Genomic DNA, 26,148 nt, shown 5'->3' with positions numbered 1-26,148 from the left:
CAGTGCCACCACTGATCCCCCATCCCACTTGGACGCGGCCGGCGTCGTTCTTTTATTAATTTTAACCAAATACTCGTGGACCGAGTGTTTTTTATCTCTACGAATTGCGGGGCCCGGGACTTATTTAAGATTTCTGCTGCGGTGGCACCGGACGCCCGGCGACGCCGCCAGCGCGCACGTGAAGAATCGCCGAAGAAATTTGAACCCGATGTACGTCCAGGACGGGGAGACGACCGTATCGATGATGCACTTCTCTCGTTCGCACACAAATGCTATTGCACACACACATACACGATCCCTTGACAGTTATTACGACTTGAATGCATAATATGTATGCATTTATATGCGCAATATTTTCGAAAATGTACGGGAATTATTATGTTAAATATTCCCTCTAATAAATTTTTTTTATTTAAACCGGCGCTGGAAGAATTATTACTAAATATTTGTCCTATATCTGCGTAAAATTATAGAAAAAAAGGCAAGTACAGTTCAATAACAGCCAATGCACGTTATAGATATAACGCCAGATATACTGCCAAATGCAGTTTGTAAAAATGCAAGATTCGTTTTAAACTCGGGATATATTTCTTCTTCTCATTTTACCCTAGTGCATACGAAAAGAAAAAAGTATGCTCAGTTATATTTTTAGATGTAGCACAAGCCTTCGATAAGGTTTGGCATGAAGGCCTTGTTCATAAACTAAAGAAAATGTTACCAAAACAACACACCGAACTATTAAAATCATACATTACAACCAGAATGTTTAGAGTCAAACAAGAAGAAGCTTACTCTACAATAAAAGAAGCTAAAGCAGGTGTAGCACAAGGAAGTATGCTGGGACCAATGCTTTATCTACTCTACACTTCTGATATACAACAAATAGAGAATATTATGATGGCTACATTTGCTGATGATACTGCGATTATAACTGTCGGAGACAATAGTGAGGAAGCCTCACGAAAGTGTTGTGTAGTGAGGTGCATATAATAAAAAAAAATACAGCAGTGACATGTATAAACATTATTTCACCAGAGACTGAGTTAAGGCCGATGGGTTCTCCTAGTTATATACCCAGATTTAAGTTATCATAAAGACAAATTGTAGACGGAAAGGACTAGTAACAATATAATAATTGAATAATAAAAAAAATTACCCTAGCATCATATTAGACAAAAATCATTAAAAAACACATTAAAACCAAAATAAAACAACTATACTGGTTAGTCGGAAGATACTCTCAACTTGATCTAAAATCAAAGAGGTTGATTTATCAGACCAATTTGGAGCTATTGGGTGCAAATATGGGGTTGCACTAAAATTTCAAATCAACTAGTCATCCAACGATGTCAAAAAAAATCTTCGATTAACTGCCTATCGCTCATGTAACTTGTATATGCCTATCGTTATGTAACCAAAGACGAAGTACTGCACGATGACCTGGAAATCACATGGATTTGCAAAGTTATCTAAGATTTGGCCTTAACTACTTCGCAACTACTGCACAACGCGCAGGATATCAGAAGATTGAAGCCAACCAAACCAAACCATATGAGCTTATATAAAGTGTATACCTTTAGTGTGAACTATAGCTTAAGTTATTATAATTTTGTAATTGAGGAATACATATTAATGTATTTTCTCGCACTCGTCTTACTTGTGAATTAATCCAATTACAAGTGAAATGTAGTAATAGATTAATTTATAATTAAGATTGTACTAAGCATATCTAATAAAGATGTTATCAAAAAAAAATTATTGTAGTTAAAAAAAGGGAGCATCTGATACGTCGGAACATATAAGCTAATCATTCTGTAAAATTATATTTGTGTTGATACTAGTCGACGCTATTGTCAAATATCTGCCAAATTCTCAGAACATTAATGACAATAAATAAAAGTCATAAACCGGTAAGCTTTGTAAACCAAACCTCTATATTAATGCGTCAACGTTGCGACGTAGCGATGTCATTGGCTGTTTTGATTGATGGACTATAGCTGTCAATAATATCCACAAATTGACCAGACAGAAATACAACTTGACAGCCCGAAATTTGTCCGTGTAAATAAATAGGCAAGTTGACAATTCTACGTATTTACTTTAGCTGGAATAAAAGTTACGTCTGCAAAAAATGGAAAAAAATTGATGTATGAACTAAGAAGTGGCTATTTTTGCAGGAACCCAACCGGTATTCGGTAAACACCGATAGTTTCCGCCTGATTCTGCAACGTTGTCATTTACAGGCTATCGAGAGGTAGAATCCAATGAACTACAGCAGTCATTTTGGATGATAAGCACCCTGTTTTGCAAGGTTAAGAATTTTGTTGTTTATAGTTTATTTGTTCTTGTACTGTTTGATTATAAAAGTATAATAGTATATATAATAGTAAATATTAATTATTCTTATTATTATTAATATTATTGTTAATTATTATTAATAAACATATATTAAAAATAAGTAGTAATGGATAAACCATATTTTTATGAATATTACCAAAAAGCTTTTATTACACTTTTCATCTGAAGAGACATTCTTATTTTAATAGGACAGTTTTTATTTTAATTTTGCAATTTGGATTCAATTCTATACCAGATTCATTAATTTTAGACATAGTTGACCCTGCCAAAGTAAAAGTACAGATAAATATGACTGGATATCAGTATATCTCATCAAAATCATAGCTCGTTGATCATAATCCACAGTATTAAAATTGAATAAGAAACATTAAAGTTTGGCTCGCTTGAAGATCTTTAAGGTTGGGTGTTCCTATATTGGTGAAAATATTACTAAATGTATATTTAAGCGTAATCGATTAGGAATTCGTAAGACTGTATCAAAGGATGAGAGGTGAGAGCTATTAAAATCAGATAAAAATATGGTTATAGCCAAATTAGCTGCTAAAATTCAAATGGATGCTATATTGGATGAAACCCGAGTTAATTTAAGTAGTTGTAATTTGAAAAGACTAGATTTATTGACTCATAAAGATTTATATATTTATGTGTGTTACATAAGCCACAATCTTTTTGGATACCAACCCTACAGAATAACTTAAAAGAATTATAAATTTGGTTTGTCGTTTGTAAATATTTACATAATGTTTTATTTTCTCTTTTTTCCTTTCAACATTTACATTTTTTCTTCTTGATATTACATTTTCATATTATAGGAGACAAAAAAATATACCAAAACACTTTAAATTGGGTCTCAACACAAATATTAGGTTAACTTGTAAATTCAATATTATTCAAGAGTCAATTTATATTATATTCTTCAAATATACGTATAATATTCAGCAACTGGCAACGTTGAAAATTCAAATCCTTGTACGCATGCCAGGACTCTCCAGCATTAGACTCATGTTTTGAAATAGGGCAATTTTAAATACGCGCTAAAATGCTCCATATCAGCGCGTAATGTAGTTGTTTAGTTAGCAGTGAACAGTTTGTATTGGTACAAGTCTTGTTTATACATTATTTTAATAATTTAGTGTTACAATTAGACATTCCTATGTGTATCGATGGTGTAAGGTCCCGTAACGTAATTATAAATCTTGCAAGGCGCGAACCAGCCGTTACAGCTTGATCATAGGCAATTTGTTGTTGTAACGAGTATAATGATGTATTTACTATTTTAACTACCTTTAATTATATACATAATATCGAGGTAAATAACACTATGGATAAAATTTGAGGTTAGGCAGCACTTGTTTCGTTTATTGTGTATATTGACTACCTAATGATTTTGTTCCTTTTTTTCCAGCTACCAAATAATAATAAAATTATATTTTATATAACGTGATGAGTTTAATTTTACAAATGTGCATGGAGTCACGATATCGATGTAAATAACACTATGGATAAAATTTGAGGTTAGACAGCACTTGTTTTGTTTATTGTGTATATTGACTACCTAATGATTTTGTTCCTTTTTTTTCCAGCTACCAAAAAATAATAAAATTATATTTTATATAACGTGATGAGTTTAATTTTACAAATGTGCATAGAGTCCAGACAAGATAGAAGAAAAATACAAAGAAATATATTAATTAAGTACCATCCTTCAACAAGTGTCAATTAAATCCCATCACGGTTAGATTAGAAAATGCCAATATCAAATATCACCAGGTTAAAGCTAACTGATATTGTAGTCATCAATACCTATAGGTTTGAAGCGTTTTAGAACAACTCCTGGAACAATTTGTATATTATTGGTAATCTAATACTTAAAAGGGATGTTTTTGACAAGCTGTAATTCATAATCATTTGTACTACTTAACTGATGGTGTCTTCTTTTGTTCAAGGCAACAGAGTTATTGTCCATCATATAGAATATATAGTTTATTAAAAAACTAGTTTTTTAATGTTTACTTTGACATTTATCTTGTTATATTTGTAACAAACATTATTTAAATTATTTCCGGATGTATAACATTTAAAAACAAGATATCTCAAGTTTTACTGAACCGATTTATTTGAAATTTGATGTGAGCTTTTTTAATACGTTCTTCTATAGTACAACGTGGGGCAAAAGTCCCGCTACCGTTGACGCAATTTTCGCTGAGTGGCAATGATGGAACGATCATTTTCAATATTCTCACTATTTCTGCTCATTCTTGTGGCGTTTATTTATCCATAATAAAATTTGGACGTCTATACAACACAATGGTTAAAGCGAAACTGAGCTAAACGTCACACAACCAAGATGGCGCGCAGGCAAAATGATAGCGGGACTTTTGCCCCACCTTATATCAATGTAAAACTATAACATTTGGATTTAATTTGTAGTATTAAAAAAAAATGGAAATGTAAAAAATGGTAAAAAAAAATCTCGTTTTTACGAATAGGAATTTTACGAAAATATTTTGTTTAATTTTTTTTACTTAGATACCATGCCATCCTTCCCGAAAAAAAAATAAGTTTAAAAAATTAAGGGCATATTCTTAAAAGAGTTGAATATTGAAAATGTGAAAAAATCGATATTTTCCAATTCTTATATTAGAATACCTAGTCTACAATAATAAAATTGCTCGACGGCAAAAATTGGATTTATTAAAAATGGAATTTATTGGTTCTCGCGGTCGCAGAGTTCCCTGCGAGAGCGCCACTGTCTTCCTGCACTCTGGCATGTTTAATTCATCGGGAGAGGGAGCGCGGGGCGCGACAGGGGCCGCAATTATTGCACTCCGGAATTTCTCCCGGGGTGACACTTGGCCGTAATCGCCTTCGCTCCGTCTTTTTCCGGCGCGTGTCCTTTTCGCTGCCCGTCTGCCTTTTTTTCCGGGGACCCTGGATACGCCGATGGGGAGGTGGCGGAAGAGGCGGCGGCCTTCATTAAGCCGACCGGTGGAATCGGCGTAAATGACGGCCGAGATAGGGCGAAATGTTGCCCTTCGGAGAGAGAGGAGCCCGTTGACGATGATGATGGCGAGGAACGAAGAGAAGGATTAACGGGAACCGTTTGGATATATGTGCCGTGGCCAAAAGTAATGTCGGTTACCGGCTAGATTAGGCCGGAAGAATGAAGTATTTTCTCCCTGGAGGATATGTTGCCCATATTTTTCTCACGTTTCATTTTAATTTCCTATCTGCATTCTGTTAAAAAAGAACCAGTCGTTTCAACATTGAGATGTTTAATATTTATTTACATTTATTGTATGGCCAAAGTATACCTCTTGCGAAATAATACACCTATGCCAATGAATATATGAATAATTTATTGAAACATTTTTCAAACACTTTAGTTTTCGTCGAGAATTTTCTTTTATATTTTATACTACTGTTACAACATATGCTGACGATATAGCGGTTTTATTATCACACAGAGATCAAATATCAGCCACAAGAAACCTCCAACTTCATCTTAACAAAGTCGAATTGTGGTTGAACACGTGGCGTATTAAAGCAAGACAAAATCTACCCATGTGACATTCACCCTTTGTAGAAGAACATGTCCCTCAGTAAAATTGAATAATCATGAACTTCCGCAATCAGACAACGTGCATGGGAATGCATTTCGATCGATGTTTGACATGGAAAAAACAGATAGTGACAAAACGCAAACAGCTTGGGCTTAAACTAAACCAAATGTACTGGCTGATTATCTAAAACTGACGTAAATCTAAATTATCATTAGATAACAAGGTTTTGCTGTATAATTCAATACTTAGGCCCATTTAGAGCTATAGTATTGAACTGTTGGGTACTACTAGCTAATCTAACATAGATATCCTCCAAAGGTTCTAGAATAAAGTGCGAGTTATCGTCGATGCCCCATATTACGTGTCCAACAAACTGATTCAGCGCGATATCCCTATAGAACCCATAACGAGTGTGATTTGGAGTGTTAGTGCGAAGTACTCTGAAAGACTATTAGTGCATCCCAATGCACTCGCCAAACAGCTAAAGGTGCGCGATAACAGTGTAGTGTATAGACTCAAACGCAAAATACCATACGAACTAATTAATAGACACATAGAGTGAGATTTAATAATCTCTAGAATAAGCTAGAATAGTTTTTAGAAAAAGTAAGGATAGACTTTAAAATAAGTTAGAATAGTATCCAGAATAAGATTTAGATCAGTTGTAAAGCAGATCACTTACTGAAGTGATCTTCTACATATCGGGATAGTTATATTATATAACGGAAATCATATAATAATACTTATTGCCCATGGACAGAATGTTGACGTTCTAGTAGATTAATTAAAAAAAAATCTTTTATAGGCTGCAAAAGGACACACAAAAGTGTTAATTTGTGTTTTAAAAAGATAATAAAGTAAATAAATAAATAAATAAAATAATTAAAAGTATATAATCAAATTAGATTTGATTAGAAAATATATAAAGAAACAAAAACACATTATTTTGTCGTGCCGACTTTATTCGCTAACTCTAATTATACATATTACGCTTATACTTGTTACTTTTACGAGATTTCTTAATTCTCTATCTTAACCTAACTTTTTTTGTACATTTTGTTTGTTTTTTTTGGTACTTTTCTTTATACACATGTCAAAATTTTATATCTAATTATGTCGAAGGCATCTGAACTACTATGAACCATAGACGAAAGAAATATTGTCCATCGACGTATAAAAACTACAAATAACGACGTCTTTACATATAAAGACGCAACAATTACCTCCAAATTGGTAAAACAATAAACTCAAATTATTATAGCAACCTTCCGAGACAATTGAATGCAAAAATTTGCGAAAAATTACCTGGTTTCAAGATCTAGCTTATTCCCCAAATATACCTCCTCCTGACTGATGCCGCATAAAAACGTTCTCCCTTAAATTAAATTATGTTTTAAACTCGACGTCTGATGCTTTGGAACACGTAACTGAATCAGTCAATAAAATTCGACTTGTGTTGTCAGTGTGTCGACCCTGTTGTCAAATGTGTACAAAATTCTTCAAAAAATTACTGTTAATGATTAGAGGTTCCAACCCGGTAAACGTTGCAAACCAATGTTATAAGTTAACGCGGCTACATTACGACATATTGATGTCAATTTTGATGACATGCATTTGTTGTTTTAACAAATAGGCTACAGGTGTTAATAAGATCAACAAATTGACTAGAGACTGTAAATACAGCAATAGCCCGAAATGTCCAGTCCAGGTAAACAGGCAAGATGACTAATTTTGAAAAACTATTTTATTACAATTCTTCGTATTTACTTTATCTGGAAATGTTGATGGCATGCATTGGTTGTTTTATTGGATTATTGGATATATAAAGGTGGCAACCTAACACAAGTGTTAAATTCAATTGTTTTGGCATTCTCCTATACAAAACAACGGTTTTCCATTTAGTGTTATTGAGTTAATAAGTGTATATAGCTACACACTTTTTCGACATTCATTGCTTTTGAAACTTACGGGCTACTCCGTTATATTCTAATTGGTGGTTTTGGTTTCACCGATTTAAAATAGCGACTTTGATTACAATGACAAAAAACCAAATTAAAAATCAATGAATTGCAAGAATTACTGAACAAAAACCCTCAAAGAACTTCCAAAAAAGGTACAAAAGGTGGGAAATGGCTAGTTTTGAAGGGTATACTGTTGCGGCTCGAATGCACTAGTCATAGCGCCTTCTGATCATCATTGGTTTAGATAGATACAGATAGAGAAATGCTGAAAATATATAGACATTTAAAAAAAATTAAAGATATTTCTCAACATTTTATAAGCCTTTTAATTACTAGTTTTATATTTTGGTACTTAATTTAAAATCGATATTTTTCGATAATCGGTGGCCTACATACCGAATGCAGTAAGATTTTGAATCCGATTTCGAAATGCTGGAGCAGCGCGAAAATAGATTGATGACTGGAACGCTATGTTGCAAGAAAGATTACAAAACCAGTAGAAAGTTATAAAAAACAATTTGAGAAACGTATATTGCACCAATGTTTCTCAAATAAATGATTAGAATACATACAAACACATAACAGATAAAATACCAGTTGGAAATGACGATACTAAATTGAAGAAAAAAACCAAGGAACCTAAAACTGAATACGAACAATAAAAATCCGAACGCTCAGCGGAAACTGTACAGAGCCGGTCCGAAGCAAACGATAAAGGGGCAATTAAATACACTAGTAGTTGGCGTAAGATGGATAAAGCGGATAATTTAGGGCGCAAAGACCCATTAAGAAGTGCTCCTTTAAATTAAATTTAACTAATTTCCCCCTCCGGATTTTATCGTTTTAGTCTTGCTTATTTTTTTCGCGCGGGAGATGACAAGAATTACAACGGCATAATGTTAATAGGTTCAAGAAGTTTGAGGAGCACCACCTGTTCGTCAACGTAGAAATAAAAATTCGATCAGTTATTTCGTGTTATATGTAGGAGCCATTTAAAGTTAACGTATTAATATATTTTTAACAGTGGTAGAAATAGAACCTTGGGAGGTTAGTGAAAAAAATATAAATATAAAAGTAAAAAAAATAATATCGATATTCATCGCAGTAGAGTCATATCCTTGACAAAACAATATAATTCTGGAAAATCATAGTAGGCGCACAAGGATTTGAACTTGCAACATTGCCAGTTATTGCAAGTTATACGTACATTTGAAGAATATAAAGTAAATAGATTAAATTATCTTCTATGACTCACAGAAGTCATAGAATAAGTAATATTTCCGTATCTTGTGGCACAAATTAAATATTTTTAGTACATAGAAGATTTAATATATAAAACCTTTTAAAACCATATTTCATTTTAAAATAACGTTGAAAAGAAAAAATTGAATAAACTACAAAACAAAACGGAGAAGTTATAGTTCTTGTAAATATTCGTATATTTGAAGAGTATAATATATATTCTCGAATTCACAAATTAACCCCACTCATTAACATCAAACCTCAAGCGAGCCAAACTTGTTTGTTTCTTGTTCTTGTATCGCTCAGATTGTAGTTGTAAATAGTAGACAATAAGGGGTCATTTAGTTGCGAGTATTTTCAAAACATCGAACAGACATTTGGGGAAATTTCGTTCAACTGAGTATGTGTTTTATTATTTATGTTAATTTTTGCAAATCGGTTTCATTTCTACAGCAAATCCATTACATTTTAGACAAAATTGAGCCTGCGAAATTAAAAGTTCACAGAAATATAATTCGATGTGCCTTGTGTGAGAAAATTGAACAAGAAACATTTAAATTTGTCTCCAAATTTAGGAAGATGATATTGAAAGAAAAAGAAAGATATGAGTACCTATGTTGGTACAAATTCATCATCGATCAGGCATGATAAGATTATATGAAAGTTTAAAACTCCTTAATATTTCCTGTTTAGATAAATTTCTTATCGCATATGTTTTTTTTCGTATAATACAATTATTTTAAAATTAAATATTTTTATCAAAATATATTCACATAAATTTTAGTATATTATAGAAAACGACATTTATTACTAAACTTTAAATTTCAAGTTGAATTTAAAGGGATCTTTTAGATTAATTTATTAATCCAAGAAAATATATTGTATTTATAATATTCTACAATATACATATAAAATACAAGAAGTGGCAACGCAGTAAAATCAAAATTTTAGTGCATATGCTAGGTGCCCCTGAGTAGACTCTTGGATAGATCGTTCCAAAATTTTATCACAATCGGACCAACAGCTTAGGGACACATAGAGGTCAACCATAAACATTAATTCCTGTTCTTCTTATCGAACAACAAAAATATAAGAAACCTAGTACATATTAATTTCTATTGTAGCGCGCTATAGACACAACACTAATTAAAATAAAAAAGAAATTAGGAAGAATATAATGGGAACATTATTCAGCGTATAGTAAAATAAAGTCAAATAATGTTATAATATTTTTAAAAATCCACCAGAAACAACAATACAATATTAATTCTCCGATATGCATCGTAGGCTTTAGTTCTATTAAAAATATACGTTTCCTCTCTCCATTGTGTCGGTTTAATAAAAATTAATAATCCTAGGAAGTTTATTTTAATTCTCCAGAAATGTATATGTTTCTGCACCATTTCGATTGCAAAACATTTCAGCTAGGACAGGCGCTTCCTGCTCTGCCTATTATTAAATTGTTGAAAAAATGTACCATGGATTACTGCTTTAGCAGTAAATATCAACATAATCTCATAAAAAAAACATTAGTCCATTTATGTTTTATCGAGGAACATCGAATGTCTTCGAATGTTTATTGGTGAGGCTGCTATTAGTGCAAAAACGTGTCATGTGAATTGTATTTTGAACCGACTTCAAAAAAGAAGGAAATAAGAAGATATATAAAGAAGAAGGATATAGAAGGATATATATATATATATATATATATATATATATATATATATATATATATATATATATATATAGTGTATGTTTTCCGATTTCTCCGTCAATTATGGGCCGATTTTAAAAATTCTTTTTTTATTCGAAAGAGTGCATTTTCAAGGTGGTTCCATTGGAACCAAGTTATGATCTGATGGGGGGAAGTTTAACATGGCATCCGGTCTTACCCAGCCTGGTTACTGGCGTGACTGGGATCAATTTCCTTGTCGGATTTTACACTCTTGTCTAGAACATTGACAAACATAAATTTACGACTATACCCCAGCAGGATTCGAACCCACGGCTATCGCAACAGTAGGAGGATCCCATCGCCTTTACCCCTGCGCCACCAAGCCGGCTAAAATAATATTATAAATAGATAAATAGATTTAGGTAGGTATTAAGCTAAAATATGTGTATATAGTAGAATATAAAATACGTGTAGTAGATAGGTTAAATAAATTTTTGTTTATTTTTATTTAGTTATTTTAACGATTATTATGTACTTATTTTATTTTAAAACGTTTTCATTTGTGTTAAAATCAGCTTATGTCCCACTGCATCACCAGGTCGTCGAAATTCGTGGTGTTTTTGTCGTTAGATGGCTCCAATTGATTCAGGAAACACAAATCACAGCGATCATACTAAATCGTTGTCGTAGAGGTAATATTTCAAGCATTACTTTGACTGTTGAAGGCTCGGGGAATGAGGAGAAGTAATTCGTTGATCTAATATACGAGGGCTGTTTGGTAAGTCAATGAATATCCCGCGCATCTTCAGGAAGGATGTCAAGTCGCAAACAGAGACAATATATAGAAACATTGGATAGGTAGAAAATATTCTCTGTCAAATATCTCTACGCTGAGCACAGTTTTGTAGAATATTACATATATTTACAATAAGGCTATTTAATAAACCCTGGTTGTTCAGAAAAAATGGTTCATTTATGTCTGACTGTGAGATGTGGACGTGACAAAAGAAGTGTTTTATGTTATAACGGTTTCACTTATAGTCTATACAAAGTTTTCAAGAATTTTGAATACATTTGACAACCGGATGACTTAGACAGGCCCATTCGTTCATGTGTTCGAACTTATCAGACAGCATTGTGTCTCTTTTTAACTTGAATTAAAATTGTCTGATTCTAAAACGAATTTACAAATTGCGGCAGGCAATACATTAAACATTTTGATGACGTATGTTCACAGCCACTTTGGATAGGCTATATATTATATACCGGATTAGGACGGCAGTGTAACATAGTATGCACTTTCGGATCAATAAGTCGCCTCATCTTTCTGTTAAAGTAAAATAGAATCTTTAGTTTTTAAACCCTAGACGTTTCTTAACTGATGCCTCCAGTCCGGAATCTCGGGGAGATTATAATCAGTTATAATAATAATTATCTCTCTTGAAATCATTAAATTAATCAGAATCAACTTATTTATTAGGAAAAAAAGACACGTTGACGTTGGGTTGGTAATCGTTCCGCAATTATTCAAAGCATCCTTGACATAGTTAAATGAAGTTCGGGTAAAATTATTGCAGTTTATGTTATAACGCTACAAAGGGGTCATTGAAGCTGCTAAAAGTCCTCTGGTCCGTTTTCGGATTATTACACAAGCACCACAGAGTAGATTGCAAAGACACCAAAGGCGGTCTAAAGTTGCTGTGAAGTAACATAGCTAGTAACAAATAAGCTAAGCAACAGCCGTAGAATATTGAAATTTGGAGGTACCAAAACTTTTGGACAAATGGAGAAACCATTGAAGATTGGGTAAAAACAGTGCAATTAAAAAGATCAACGGCTATCTGGCAGCTATGGCATTCATAAATTGCCTGCAAGGTGGGCAAGAATTAAATGACCAATACTTTGAATAAACTGAGTTTTTTATTTGAAAAAAAAAACATGGTAATGAACGTTTTGATCATATACAAAGCTCGAATGATTCCGAAACATCGCTCTAGATTAATATCGATTATTTCTGCTTTTCATTTCTGTGACCGGAGGTATTTCACCTATATCGTACCTGAAGAATTATAAATAGGATATCGATCATCCACAATAAATATTTAAGGACGTTTATCTTTGCCGGTGACTTATAATTTTTATAACACTCCCATATATCTTTTGTTTGCTCGTCTATAAAAGACTTTAAATACCCCTGCAATTGCTTGGATTAAATGCTGCCGAGCTGTAAAAAGGTAAACGTTTTCCGTAAAATACGTCAGTGGTGGCGGAGGATCCACGGCCAACAAGATTATCAGAAATTATAGGTTAAATATGATCAAAGTAATTTTCATTCACAATAATATACATTTTCTATTGATGAAAAGCGTCCAGCCAGTGAATATATCAGTTGAATATGTTACAACTGCCGAAATATAGTAAATGTGATGCAAAACCAGAGTGGTTATAACAGAGAACCATTTTTCCAACAAGATTCACGAACTGGGATGATGACTGTCAATAATTACAAAAATGTTGTGTTTAACAAAATTAATTAAAACACATTATTGGATTTAAAAATGTATATTTTCATATGTAGTTCTAATAACTTGAATAGTCAGTCAGTAATGGATGATCTAGACATGTCACGCAGCATCAAAAAATAGCCGATACATTGTTGATCAAAAAATGACAAAAAAAATTGTTCTGGAAATATATCGGTGTATTGAAGAAATATTTTGATTTATTGATACTTTTTCGATATTCCACAAATATAGATGTTTTTATGGATTTTATAGATATACCGATGTTTTTCTTATCGCAATGTCGTTTGTCCGTAACATCTAATTATTATTATTAATGTTTTAAAGAATTTTCCAGATATTTGGCAACACGATTTTTCAACACAATGAATTTTACATTTTTACAAACTGCAATCGACATGTTCAAGGTCATGTGTGACGTGCATTGACTGTTTTATGGACCGGGCTATAGTTCGTGAATATCCCCAGTGATTGCTGGATGCAGAGATCGCCGTCTCACTTCAGGCATCTTCAGAACTCTAAATTGTGTTAACAAAGACGTAATAATTACCGTAGGAGTATATTTTGTACGCTTTTTGCAAAAGAGCGATGGGTTCTGAGCGAAAATTCTGTGTTCATTACTGTTCGGTGAATTTATTAAACGCCGTACAACGTCACCAACGTCAATATTTTTAAATGTAATTGGCAGAAACATTAAATGCAGCCCAAGAAAACGATTAGCCACCCATTACGAGCAATGAGGAACATCCAAAAGATGGGAAGACGGATGCCACATCAGTTGATTGACAGGCAAATGGAAAATCAAAAAATCGTCTGTGAAATGCTGTTTCAAGGGTATGATCGGAAATCATTTCTGCATCGAATAATGACGAGAGATGAAAATTAAATTTATTTTGAAAGTCCTATGTGCAAAAAATCATGGATATGGTCTGGGCAAAGCCAAGACTCCAAGACTAAGTCGTTTTGGTCGTAAGACAATGTGTATTACGAACTGTTGAAACCTGATGAAACAGTTAAAAGTCACCTCTACCGATAACAAATGATTAATTTAAACCATGCATTGATCAAAAAACATCCAGAAGAGACCCGAAGACACGGTAAAGTGACTTTAAAGCACGATAACACGCCGCCTCATAAAGCAAAACCGGTCAAAGAAGCGTGAAAGTACTTGGATGGGACATATTATCGTACTCGCCGTACTCTCCGTCTATCAACTTTTCGCATCAATGGGTCACACGCTTGCAGAGCGGCACTTTTTCAAAGAAATTAGAAAGAATACATCATAACTAAATGACCAATACTTTGAACAAATACATTTTTCCATTTTCTTTAAAATTATAGTTTTTTTTTCAAAAAAAAAAACGGTAATGACTTTCCGGTACACCTAGTAATACACAGTAACACCATCTATTCCATATCCTTTGAAATTAATTTAGAGACGGCTATATATTTTAAGAAATATTGAAATTATAAAAAACAATTTATCGAAATACAAGGGCGACGCCACTGTCACTGGAAATAACGTGTTTACAATTCGTATGGAAAGTAATTTCGTGAATTTAGTAGTCAAATTCGGTAAGCAAAGGGCTAATTTAGATTAGATAAGAAACGCGTAAGTTTATCCAGCGCGGGGATCGGTACCGTACGGATTACACGAGAGCGCTACCCGACATTTTTTCGATTGTTTGACCGACCCGCCGACAATTAAAAAAAAACACGGCATCAGCTAATTACCGCCGGTTCATGGTAATTTGATTTTTTCATGCATTTTATGGAGCGTAGAATATCCTCTCCTTTACGCCCTCCCCCCCTCGACGCCCGGGATGGGAAAGATTACGTTATCTTTTCGGTGTGTTGTTTATGCCCGTGGAGGTTTTAACGGAATACCGTTAGATCAGAATAGGTTTGAGATTAAATATATATTAGTTTGGAGCTTCATGTGAAATACGAGGGTTAAGCTATAATTATTGGAAAAAAAAATTAATGCAATCTTAAATTTTAAAAGTAATTCAACGCATACTATAACGTTTAAGCATTCTCTATTTGATGGTTTATAGAGTATACAAATAAGACTTGGAAGTTTTTTGTGTAATTCTGAAGCATTAATCCGAGAAATTGATACAATGTAGGGATGCCGAAAAAATATCCAAATATCGATATTTTTTTCAAGGAAATATCGATAGTTGTAAATGTGAATTTTGCGTGGAAAAGTGGGACTCGAGTGGACAAGCTCGGAAAAAAGGAAAGAATATATCCATATATTTTTAAAAAATTCTATTTCTAGTATTTTCGATTTTTCTGATCGGAACAAGTGGTGGTCGCAGAGTTGTTCTGGCATGCTATTAAAAACGCTTGAGTTCTAATATTTGATTACATTATATACAGAAACGTGATTATACATATCAAAATTAAGGCAGAAAATTATGCCATCGACATTCTCAGAATTATTTTGACATCATAGTATAATAGTTCCGTTTTCTGTTACCATATATTATGGCAAATTATATTTTATATAATGAGATTGGTTTAGTCGTATATGTGTGCCTGATGTCAGTATATAATTCTACATTATTTGAATACCAACTAGACAGAAAAAATGAGTTTCTAGCTGAAGGCGCCGAACATTCATTGCTGTTCACTACTGAACGACCATATAATTAACTACAAAGAAAAATATTATTTAGATTCAAGCTCATGCTCATTCATGTGGAGAGATGAAAAAAAGCCAATATCAAATATCTGATTTCTTATACATCAGATAGTTTTTACAACGTGATATATGTGAGATATATTTGGTTTATGAACTTAATATGTTACATCTTGTTTAAACACAGATATATTTCGATATATCGATATTATTTAAAATATTGAAGAAAAAAATATTTATATTTTTCGCAATATATACAGATAACCTTTAAAATTAAATACCAATCTAAAAACATTTCTATCTTTATTATTTTTATAAATCAATATTGTTGTTGTTGTTAAAACGTTATAATAATAATTGTTGTATCACTTTTGAGATAAATTAGGAACAATATTCTTTTTGAATTCCTAAAAACTCTTGTAAAAATAAAAACTCAAGGGATCAAAAATTCGTTGAATATTGTAAAGATACGTCCCTCATATTACACAATAAATAACCGCAAGAAAAACATTGGGCCTGTGCGCGGGCGATGTGCCTACGAAACAAGCTCCCGGACAATTATCGCAAGATGTATCCGCCTAATGCCGGAATTTATTTGTGCCGACGAACCTCAAGGCGCCCGAAAAAGCCTATTTCCTCCGCTTATCCCCCAGATAAAGAGGACTTTCACATACTCCCCGGCACGCCACGTATAAACATGTTTGTTTTCTTTATCACAGCGCAGTCGTGTACGCGTCTGCAATCTTTATGGCTACTTAGCAGCCATCATTTGAATATACCCCCGCGAGAGACGTACGACCGTCGTACGGTCGCTGCATTAAAATGTCATAATTTCCCCCGGCCCCGGTCCCGACCGACGGCGACTTGGCGCGCGCTCCTTCATTTTTAATATAGAAGCGCGGGCAGATGGCGCTCGCATCCCCCCGCATCGGAGGAGAAGCCGTCTGGACAGCTGACTCTTTCGACGTATCCGTTTATATTTATGGATTAGGCGATGCATTGAAATGCATATTGTTTTCGTTGACGAGGGGGTTTATTGGAGGAAAAAGACGAACCAGACCAACGAGATTATATTACTTTCTACACATCGCAAATTATCTAAACCATTGATGCATCAACAACAGTGATTAAACGCCTTTCGAGATTTCGGGATTGTTAACAAATATTTTCGGGATTTTGTGATACACCTGAATATACAAATAAGTCAAACAAGATACGAACAAAAATATTTTTTTTATAACATCTTTATTAGATACGCTTAGTACAATCTTAATTATTATTATTACAATTAATTTATTACTACTTTTCCTATGTGCTTGGTTTAATTAACAAGCAAGACGAGTGCGAGAAAATACATCAGTATGTATTCCTCAATTATAAAATATTAATTATTAATTAATTAATATCTTATAGCTATAGTTTACACTAACAATACACACTAAATGTTCACACAAGTTCGTATGGTTTTGTTCGTTTCAGTCTCCTGACATCCCGTGCGCTGTCCAGCAGTTGTATTGCTTCCACGTTAGAATGATTTAGTAATCTTCTTTCGTGTTTCAAGGCGAAATCCTGCACAACTTCGCAAATCCATTTGATTTCCAGGTCATCGTGCAGTTATTCATTGGTTACATAGCGATAGGCATTGGTAATCAATCGAAGAATCTTGTTTTGACAGCGCTGTATGACTAACTGATTTGAATATTTAGTGCAACCCCATATTTGCACCCCATAGGTCCAAATTGGCTTTATAATTGTATTATAGATCAACCTCTTTGATTTTAGATCAAGTTGGGAGTATCTTCCGACTAACCAGTATAGTTGTTTTATTTTGGTTCTAATGTGTTTTGCTTTTTGTCTAACGTGATGCTTCCAATTTAATCTACCGTCAAGATGGATTCCAAGGTATTTTGCTGATTCTGCTTGAGGAATCGGGCATCCATTGAGTGATATAATTAAGTTTTTATTATTTCGCCTTAATGCAAAATTAACGTGGACAGATTTGGAGCTATTAAGTTGAATTTTCGAATCTTTTGTCCATTTGTAGATTTTGTTGACTGCCACTTGCACTTTTTCTATTGCCCTAGGCAGAGATATATCTTTTGCCATAATAACTGTGTCATCAGCAAAGATTCCAAGAAGTGTTTCTTTTGTTGTTGGAATGTCAGCAGTGTAGAGCAGATACAGGAGAGGTCCTAAGACGCTACCTTGTGGAACTCCAGCCGAGATATTTTTAAATGTCGTGAACGCCTTTTCGTGCGATACTCTAAATTTTCTTCCGAATAAATATGACTCCAGCAATTGACAATAGTTACGCGGTAACAATTTGCTCATCTTACAGATTAATCCCAAATGCCAAACCCGATCAAAAGCTTGTGAGACATCCAGGAATATTGCAGGGCAGTATTTCTTTTCTTCAAACGCTCTTTCAATAGCCGCAGTTACTCTGTGCACTTGATCGATAGTTGGAACAAAAATATGAGGATTATATGAAATAATAAATTTGTATAAAATAACCAGAAAACAGAAAAAGAAGAAAAATAACCAAATAAAATCACACTTTAAACTTCTGGTAAAACATATTACCTCAAAATTTCACCTTATTCGAAATAATAAATTCTAAACTTCTAACTAGGCTAGGAAAATTAACTAGGTTGTAAGAGGAATCAATCAAATAGGAGTCAATGTTTACTCTGTTTACTTCTAACAATTTAAAAATTAATAACTCAAAATTTGGTCGTTGAAGGTCATTCAGACTCGATGGAAGCTTGGAAAATCAATAGTATTTTTTTCAAATTATGCCCTGGGGACTTTCAATAAAAATGTTGATGTTACATTTGCAGAAGAACACTGAATCAAGTGAAAAGTTATGAACGGTATTTCCGAAATACAATGGTGGACAGAAAAATGGCGTATCAAAATGAATTGAAATAAATCAGTGCATATTGACTTCACCAACAAAAGAATCAAGTATAAGCAGGTAGTCCCTTGATGTTAAACCTAGATGGACCACATGTTAACAAAAAAAACGTGAAGAAATCAAGCTGAAGTACAGAAAATATACTGATTATTGGGCAGATATAGTACGCTTTTACTTTACCAACAAGTCTGCATACCGGATGCGTGCGGATGATGTTTAACTCTGGAGTTGTATCAGCCAAATCAATAGAAATACTATACAAATACTGCAAAACACCGTACTGCGTATTGTTGATTCTCCATGGTACGATCGTATTGACAATCTGCATAAGGACCTGAGAGTAGGATTGTAGATTGTAGAATTGTCGATACCGTTATCAAACACTATGCTTAAAGACATGAACAGAGGCTCTATCAGTATATCAATGTTGAGGTGCTTCAACCCTTAGATAATGATAGCTTAGTTAGTGAAGATATTAGTAAAACGTGGAGATTAAAAACAGTGATATTAAACCCATTGTCAGTGTCTGCTATTTCATTCAGTTTCAATTTACGGTCATTCAAAATTATTTGTGGTTTTTCATATTGTTTTCATCGGTAACAACCTCTTTTGGGCGTCCACTACGTTCACCGTCTTCGGTGCTCATTTCACCGCATCTAAACTTATCATACTAATCCTTGATGGTTGATTTTCCTAGGGCAGTGTCCGGAAACTCGGAGATGTTAAACCCATTGTTAAGTATTTATCTTAGAATAATAGGTCAATTGAAAAGTCCCCGGCCTAACACGTATGTTTTTAGTTATGTCCTAATCCTCAAAAGATGCGTGTATAAATTTGACAGCTGCCGGATCATTAGTTTTTGAATTATAGCATTTTAAGTGAAGCAACTTTTGTTATTGTGAAAAAAAAATGGATAAGAATGAATTTTAATAAAATGATAAAATGATGCGTGTTGATAAAATATTGCTTTTTGAAGGGAAAAAATACAGTTGAAACAAACACTTGGCTTGATGCCGAGTTTCCGGACACTGCCCTAGGAAAATCAACCATCAAGGATTAGTGTGATAAGTTTAGATGCGGTGAAATGAGCACCGAAGACGGTGAACGTAGTGGACGCCCAAAAGAGGTTGTTACCGATGAAAACAATATGAAAAACCACAAATAATTTTGAATGACCGTAAATTGAAACTGAATGAAATAGCAGACACTGACAAAGATATAAACTGAACGTGTACATCATATTATTCACGAATATTTGGGTATGAGAAAACTTTGTGCAAAGTGGGTGCCGCGCGAGCTCATTTTTGACCAAAAACGACGAGTTGATAATTCGGAGCAATGTGTGAAGATGATAAAGCGTAATAAACCCGAGTTTTTGCGTCGATATGTGACAATGGATGAAACATGGCTCTAACATTTCACCCCAAAGTCCAATCGACAGTCATCCGAGTGGACTGTACATGATGAACCCGCTCCAAATCGTGGGAAAACGCAACAGCCGGCTGGCAAGGTTATGGCATCTGTATTTTGGGATGCGCATGGAATAATTTTCACTGACTACCTTGAAAAGGAAGGACCATCAACAGCGACTATTACATAGCGTTATTGGACCGTTTGACGGACGAAATCATCGAAAAAAAACAGCCATGCGGCATGAAGAAAAAGAAAGTGCTGCTTCACCAAGACAATGCACCTTGTCACAAGTCAGTGAAAAAGATAGCAAAAATTTATGAATTGGTCTTCGAATTGCTTTCTCATCAAAAGAATGGTTGCTGGGAAGAAATGTTCGTCAAATGAAGAGGTGATTGACGAAACTCAGGCCTATTTTGAAGCAAAGAACAAATCGTACTACAAAAATGGTATCGAAAAGTTGGAGGGTAGCTATAATCAGTGTAGCACCCTTGAAGGGAATTATGTTGAATAAAAAATCAAATTTTACCAAAAAATATTTTTACTATGGTAGGCCGTGGACTTTTCAATTGACCTGTTAAGTACGTTGTAATTTTAAAACCGTAATAAATTGGAATAAAAACAAATACATAAAAATTAAAAAAAAAATGTCTTCTCGCGTGGAATTTGCTTCAAAAAGGTAATTTTTAAAATGTTGTCAATGTCCGAAATATCCGGATTATGAATATAATAGAACAAATAAAACAACTATGTTGTACGAGGTATATTGACAGGTACCAAACCAGATTTCCAGAGAAATGCCCATCATATAACCGAGACCATTCACCATGCAATTTGTATTTACTTATATGATTTTACAGTGAAACACAACACAAAATGTTTACACAAGAAAAATACGACTTACCCATATATAGACAAGTCAGAATAAATCAATAAATAAATATGGTCGATTTGCTACATTGTCAAGGATCGAGAATGAAATTTTTCAATTCCAAGATATCGAAAAGTAATAAAAATTAAGTAATAAGGAATACAAATATTTTTCAACCACATATTAGGAAATTTATTTTTAATTTTGTCGGGTTTTCGTTTCTCCATTTATTACCCCAATAAACATTTATTAGGCGCTTTTTGATAAAGGATACACTATATACCAAAAATATTTGTTATTTATTTTGCATTAATTATTTCATTCTCCGTTATCGTCGGCGAAACCTAGGTAAAATTGATAATAACATTTTTTATGTACTATATGTAGGATGGTACTATATGTAGATAGCAATTCCTCCCATGTAAATGTTCTTAAATATTCAAAGAACCTAGAAACGACCTTGGCACATCGTGTCTGAAATCAATATTTTAATAAAAACATTGCATTAAAATATTTTACAAAGAGACATATTTTTCATGCCACGAAATTGTTTGATAAAAGAGTTAGTACTACGGTTTTTCTTACATGTCTCCATCCTATATATAAATCAAATATATTGCTCTTTGTCGCCGTTATTTATTGTTGTTGGTGTTAGTTATTCATTTGTAAAAAGCGGAAGTCGTGCAGACATTTCCGATCTTTTTCTTTATTTTCTTAAGAAAAATTCAAAAAAAAATATTGCCGAATCGGTTCATTTTTGAAATTATTAATCTATAATAGTAATTTCATTATTTTGTCTAGTTATTTTAGATTATCACATATGTTCAATATGCTCTAAATTGAGTACATTTAGAATTGATTTTCCTTTTGCATTACTAGTTAAAAATGATTTAATTTTAATTATAGTTTGTTTAATTTTAAATATCGTTTCAACCGTCGGTGAGTTTTTGATAATTCTTTAAAAAATAAACATCTGATTTTTTTTCAAATGTGATTTTCTATTCAGAATATTTGCTTACTATAAAGTCTGTTACCTTATTTATGAAAAAGAATATAACAGGTCAATTGAAACGTCCCCGGAGTACCATAGTAAAACACATTTTTTGGCAAAATTAGTTTTTTGTTATTCAACATAATTCTCTTCAATGGTGATACACTGATTATAGCGACCCTCCAACTTTTCGATACCATTTTTGTAGTACGATTTGTCCTTTGCTTCAATATAGGCCCCAGTTTCGGCGATCACCTCTTCATTCGACGAAAATTTCTTCCCAGCGAGAATTCTTTTGAAATCTGAGAACAGGAAATAGTTACTGGAGGCCAAATCTGGAAAATACAGTGGATACGGCAATTCGAAGCCCAATTCATGGATTTTTGCCATCGTCTTGACTGACTTGTGACGTGGAGTATTGTACGCTGAAAATTATTTCGTGCTGAAAATTAATCTTGCCAGTCGACTGTTGCGTGTCCCCACGATTTGGACCGGGTTCATCGTGTGCAGTCCACTCGGATGACCATGTTTCATTGTCACGTATAGATGCAAAAACTCGGGTTTATTACGCTTGATTATCTCCGAATCATTAACATGTCGTTGTTTTTGGTCAAAAGTGAGCTCGCGCGGCACCTACTTTGCATAGAGCCTTCTCATACCCAAATATTTGTGACTGATATGATGTACACGTTCAGTTGGTATCCCTAGAGATTTTTTAATGTTTTCGTTGGTAACAAATCTCTTTTGACCGTCCATTATGTTCACCGTCTTCGGTATTCATTCACCACGTTTAAACTTAGCACATCAATCCTTGATGGTCGATTTTCCTGAGGCAGTGTCCGGAAACTCGAAGTTTTTGTTTGAACTGTATTTTTTTCCTTCAAAAAGCAATATTTTATCAACACACGAAATTCCTTTTTATCCATTTTTTCACAATAACAAAAGTTGCTTCTTCACTCTAAATGCTATAATTCACAAACCAATGATCCGACAAATTTGACTGTCAACTTTATACACGCATCTTTTGAGGGTTAGGGCTAAGTAAAAAGCATATGGATTTAATTCTAGTAGCACCATCTCTGTGTTAGGCCGGAAACTTTTCAATTGACCTGTTACAAATAATAATTGATGAAGGATATTGTCTATAAGTGTATCACCAAATGGACATCACTGTAGTAATACTAGTCCTTCTTCCCATTAAAATTAGTACAGCACCAAGCATGTTAGACTTTGCTGTCGCTCAGTCTGAATTTTTCTTTCTAGAATATGTAACTCTTACTGACTACTCGTACTGACTTATAATATTACCATTGTAGGAATACAAAAAGGGGATAGAAGTAATGCAAATCCAAATCCATCATCTAGTGCTCCTATCACTAATGCACACTCAGATACTTTGTATTTTGCTGGCTCTGCCTTGCCTACCTTTCTTCACTGACTTTCAGTTATAATATGATTTGATGACAGAGGCTAGGATCAAGCACATGCAAATCTTTGCCTGATTATTATTCACATCATCTTTCATGATGGGTTTTCTGTTTATAATCATAATCTTGGTAAATCCTTAAATATTTCTGACAATACATGTGATCTCCTCTTTTCACTGTCTGCTTTCATAAATCTACAATACAGGAAATGTTAATAATAATATTTTCTACCGTTTCTTTACAAGTTATCCCGTATTTTTTGCAACATGGCGGTACTGTTTTATACTTCTTCAGAATTTCGAAGCCGTGTGCCAGCCAAGTCATGTTGCATACAACTGAACAATTGTAAACTAGAAGGTGCTATGTCTGGAGAATACAGTGGGAATGCAGAACCTCTTATCGCCTGCTGTTTTTGCAGGAGGATGACTTTATGGCTTTCGTCTGTTACTTGCTATTACAGATGCAACAACACTTCGCTCAGTTGTTGAAGTGAGGGCAGCGGATATCTGCAGTAATAATTTAATTCGGCTTTACCAGCTCCTAATACACCACACCTTTTGCAGTTTCTACCATAAGCAGAATAAGACTTTATAACCATGAATATTTTGGTTCGGAGTCGATGTGGATGGCTCTTCTGAACTAACCCATGACTTATTCGGATTGTCGTAGTAGATCAATTTTCCAACAGTCAAATGCACCACACAAATATCTTCTTTTTTTACCTGGTAAGCACTGGAACCGCAATGATGAAATTTCTTTTTAAAAAAATTTAAAGATATTTCTTAAACATTTGAAAGAACTTTTAATTATTTTTAATAAACCTTCAAAATTGGTATTTAATTTTAACGGTACAGTGCATTTTGTTAATTAGTTTTAAATATCTCTACTTTATTTTATTTATATCTATTTTCAGAGAATATCAATATTTTTTAGCCCAATAATTATAGTTTTAATTTTTTCTTATAAATATCGATGTATCTTTATTAAGATATCGGTTGATGGGCTTCGGCAGCAGCAAGTGGATATTTCTGCTTCTATAAGGTTTCATAATAATCATAGATATGCTTCGCTATGGCTTTCAAATTTTTACATGTCACATGTGAGTTTTGATGAAATCCGTTCTGGTTGTTCACTTTATATAACAATTATAGAGATATTTTTAAGTAATGTTATAAATACACAAATAAGTCTTATGTAAATTTGGCTGACTAAAATGGTCAAATCGTAAGATATACCATCCGCAAATAAAATAACTTTCAAGTGTTGGAGATTTTGTCTCAGTATTCTGTATTTTTTATATTCCTTTCGTTGAGAAGCCTCCAAAAAACGCCAAAAAAGTCAAAAGATTCGGTCGCCTCAAAATATCAGGTCTATAAATTAATTTTAAAGTATTTACAACAGATGGTGTTAGTGTGCATTAAAGCGCATCCGGTACATTTATTACCAACTTCATGTTGAAGACTCATTGATTGTCTTCACTTTTCAGTATTTCGTAATTTAGTCGAAGTCTAAGCAAACACTTTTTTCAGTTCGTGATGGCTCAATTTGTATCGATTAAACCGTATTTGCGGGAATTTTTACTTTTGCAGCTCCATCCATCGATTTCAACATGTGAATAATGGTTTCGATTATTTAAAAGTATTGATTTTGACACCGAAGATAAAGAGCGTTCTGGGCAGTCAAAAAAACTTGAAGGCGTGGATTGAAGGCATCACTCAGTGATGGATCTTTGAAACGCAAGAAGTATTTGTAAAATTATTGAGAGAAACACAAGACATCATTTCTAATTGCTTGAAGAACATGGGAAAGATCTTTTTGGATACCTTGTTATTTTGATGTTCGACCTGGATATTTTGTGACGTATGAAATGAAGCCAAAAGACGTTGAAAGGCGTTTGGTACATGGGTCAAATGTTATTTCAACGGCAAAATCGAGATATTGTATCCTATTACCACTGGCGATGAAAAGTGGATCCATTACGATAATCCAAAGCAAAAAAAAACATGGGGACCACCTGATCATGCATCAACATCCATAAGAAAGTCGAAGAGCTGCTAAAACTTAATGAAGCCATCAACCGATCGATATCAACGGATTGCTGTTGAATAAAATTGAAGCGTATGAACCGAGCACTGCACGAAAAACGGCCAGAATACGAGCAATGATAAAACAATATGTTAAGCAGAATAAGTTATGCTTTAGCATGACAACGCTCGACAACTTGTTGCAAAACCGGTGAAAACATACTTGGAAACCTTAAAACGTTAAGTGCTACGCCACCCGCCGTATTTTCCAGATCTTGCTCCTTCTGGTTATGATATTCTTCTTACGATTTCTGATAACATAATTTACAGATTTAATACTGACTGAAGAAAAATCGTAGCTAGCGGTGAATGATTTTTTGCAAAAAAATGTTATACCTATTTATCTGGATAATGCACAAAAGTTATAGAAAAAAACTCAAAACTAATCTGTACGCTATACGCTCATTCATCTTGGAGCAATTGTAAATTTCAAAAAATTCCCACATTCTGCGGATACCCAATGATTTCTCGATGGGTATA

General features: G+C 33.6%; 1 protein-coding gene and 1 long non-coding RNA gene across 7 annotated transcripts in view; one reads left to right on the top strand and one right to left on the bottom strand.

The window, feature by feature from the left end:
• The window catches only part of LOC143193517 (homeobox protein PKNOX2), a 48,678-nt gene that overhangs the window by 14,261 nt on the left and 8,269 nt on the right, over positions 1–26,148 (bottom strand). The window lies entirely within an intron of this gene.
• On the top strand, positions 3,563–4,077 carry LOC143192488 (uncharacterized). Its single transcript, XR_013004785.1, has 3 exons — positions 3,563–3,695; positions 3,764–3,872; positions 3,942–4,077. It is a non-coding gene; the product is annotated as an uncharacterized LOC143192488 (long non-coding RNA).

The sequence above is a fragment of the Rhynchophorus ferrugineus genome, unplaced genomic scaffold (genome assembly GCF_030347505.1).
Source record: "Rhynchophorus ferrugineus isolate W39M unplaced genomic scaffold, kcgeb_rfMv2 rfM3, whole genome shotgun sequence".
Classification (NCBI taxonomy): domain Eukaryota; kingdom Metazoa; phylum Arthropoda; class Insecta; order Coleoptera; family Curculionidae; genus Rhynchophorus; species Rhynchophorus ferrugineus.
This window is presented reverse-complemented; position numbering and strand designations above follow the sequence as displayed.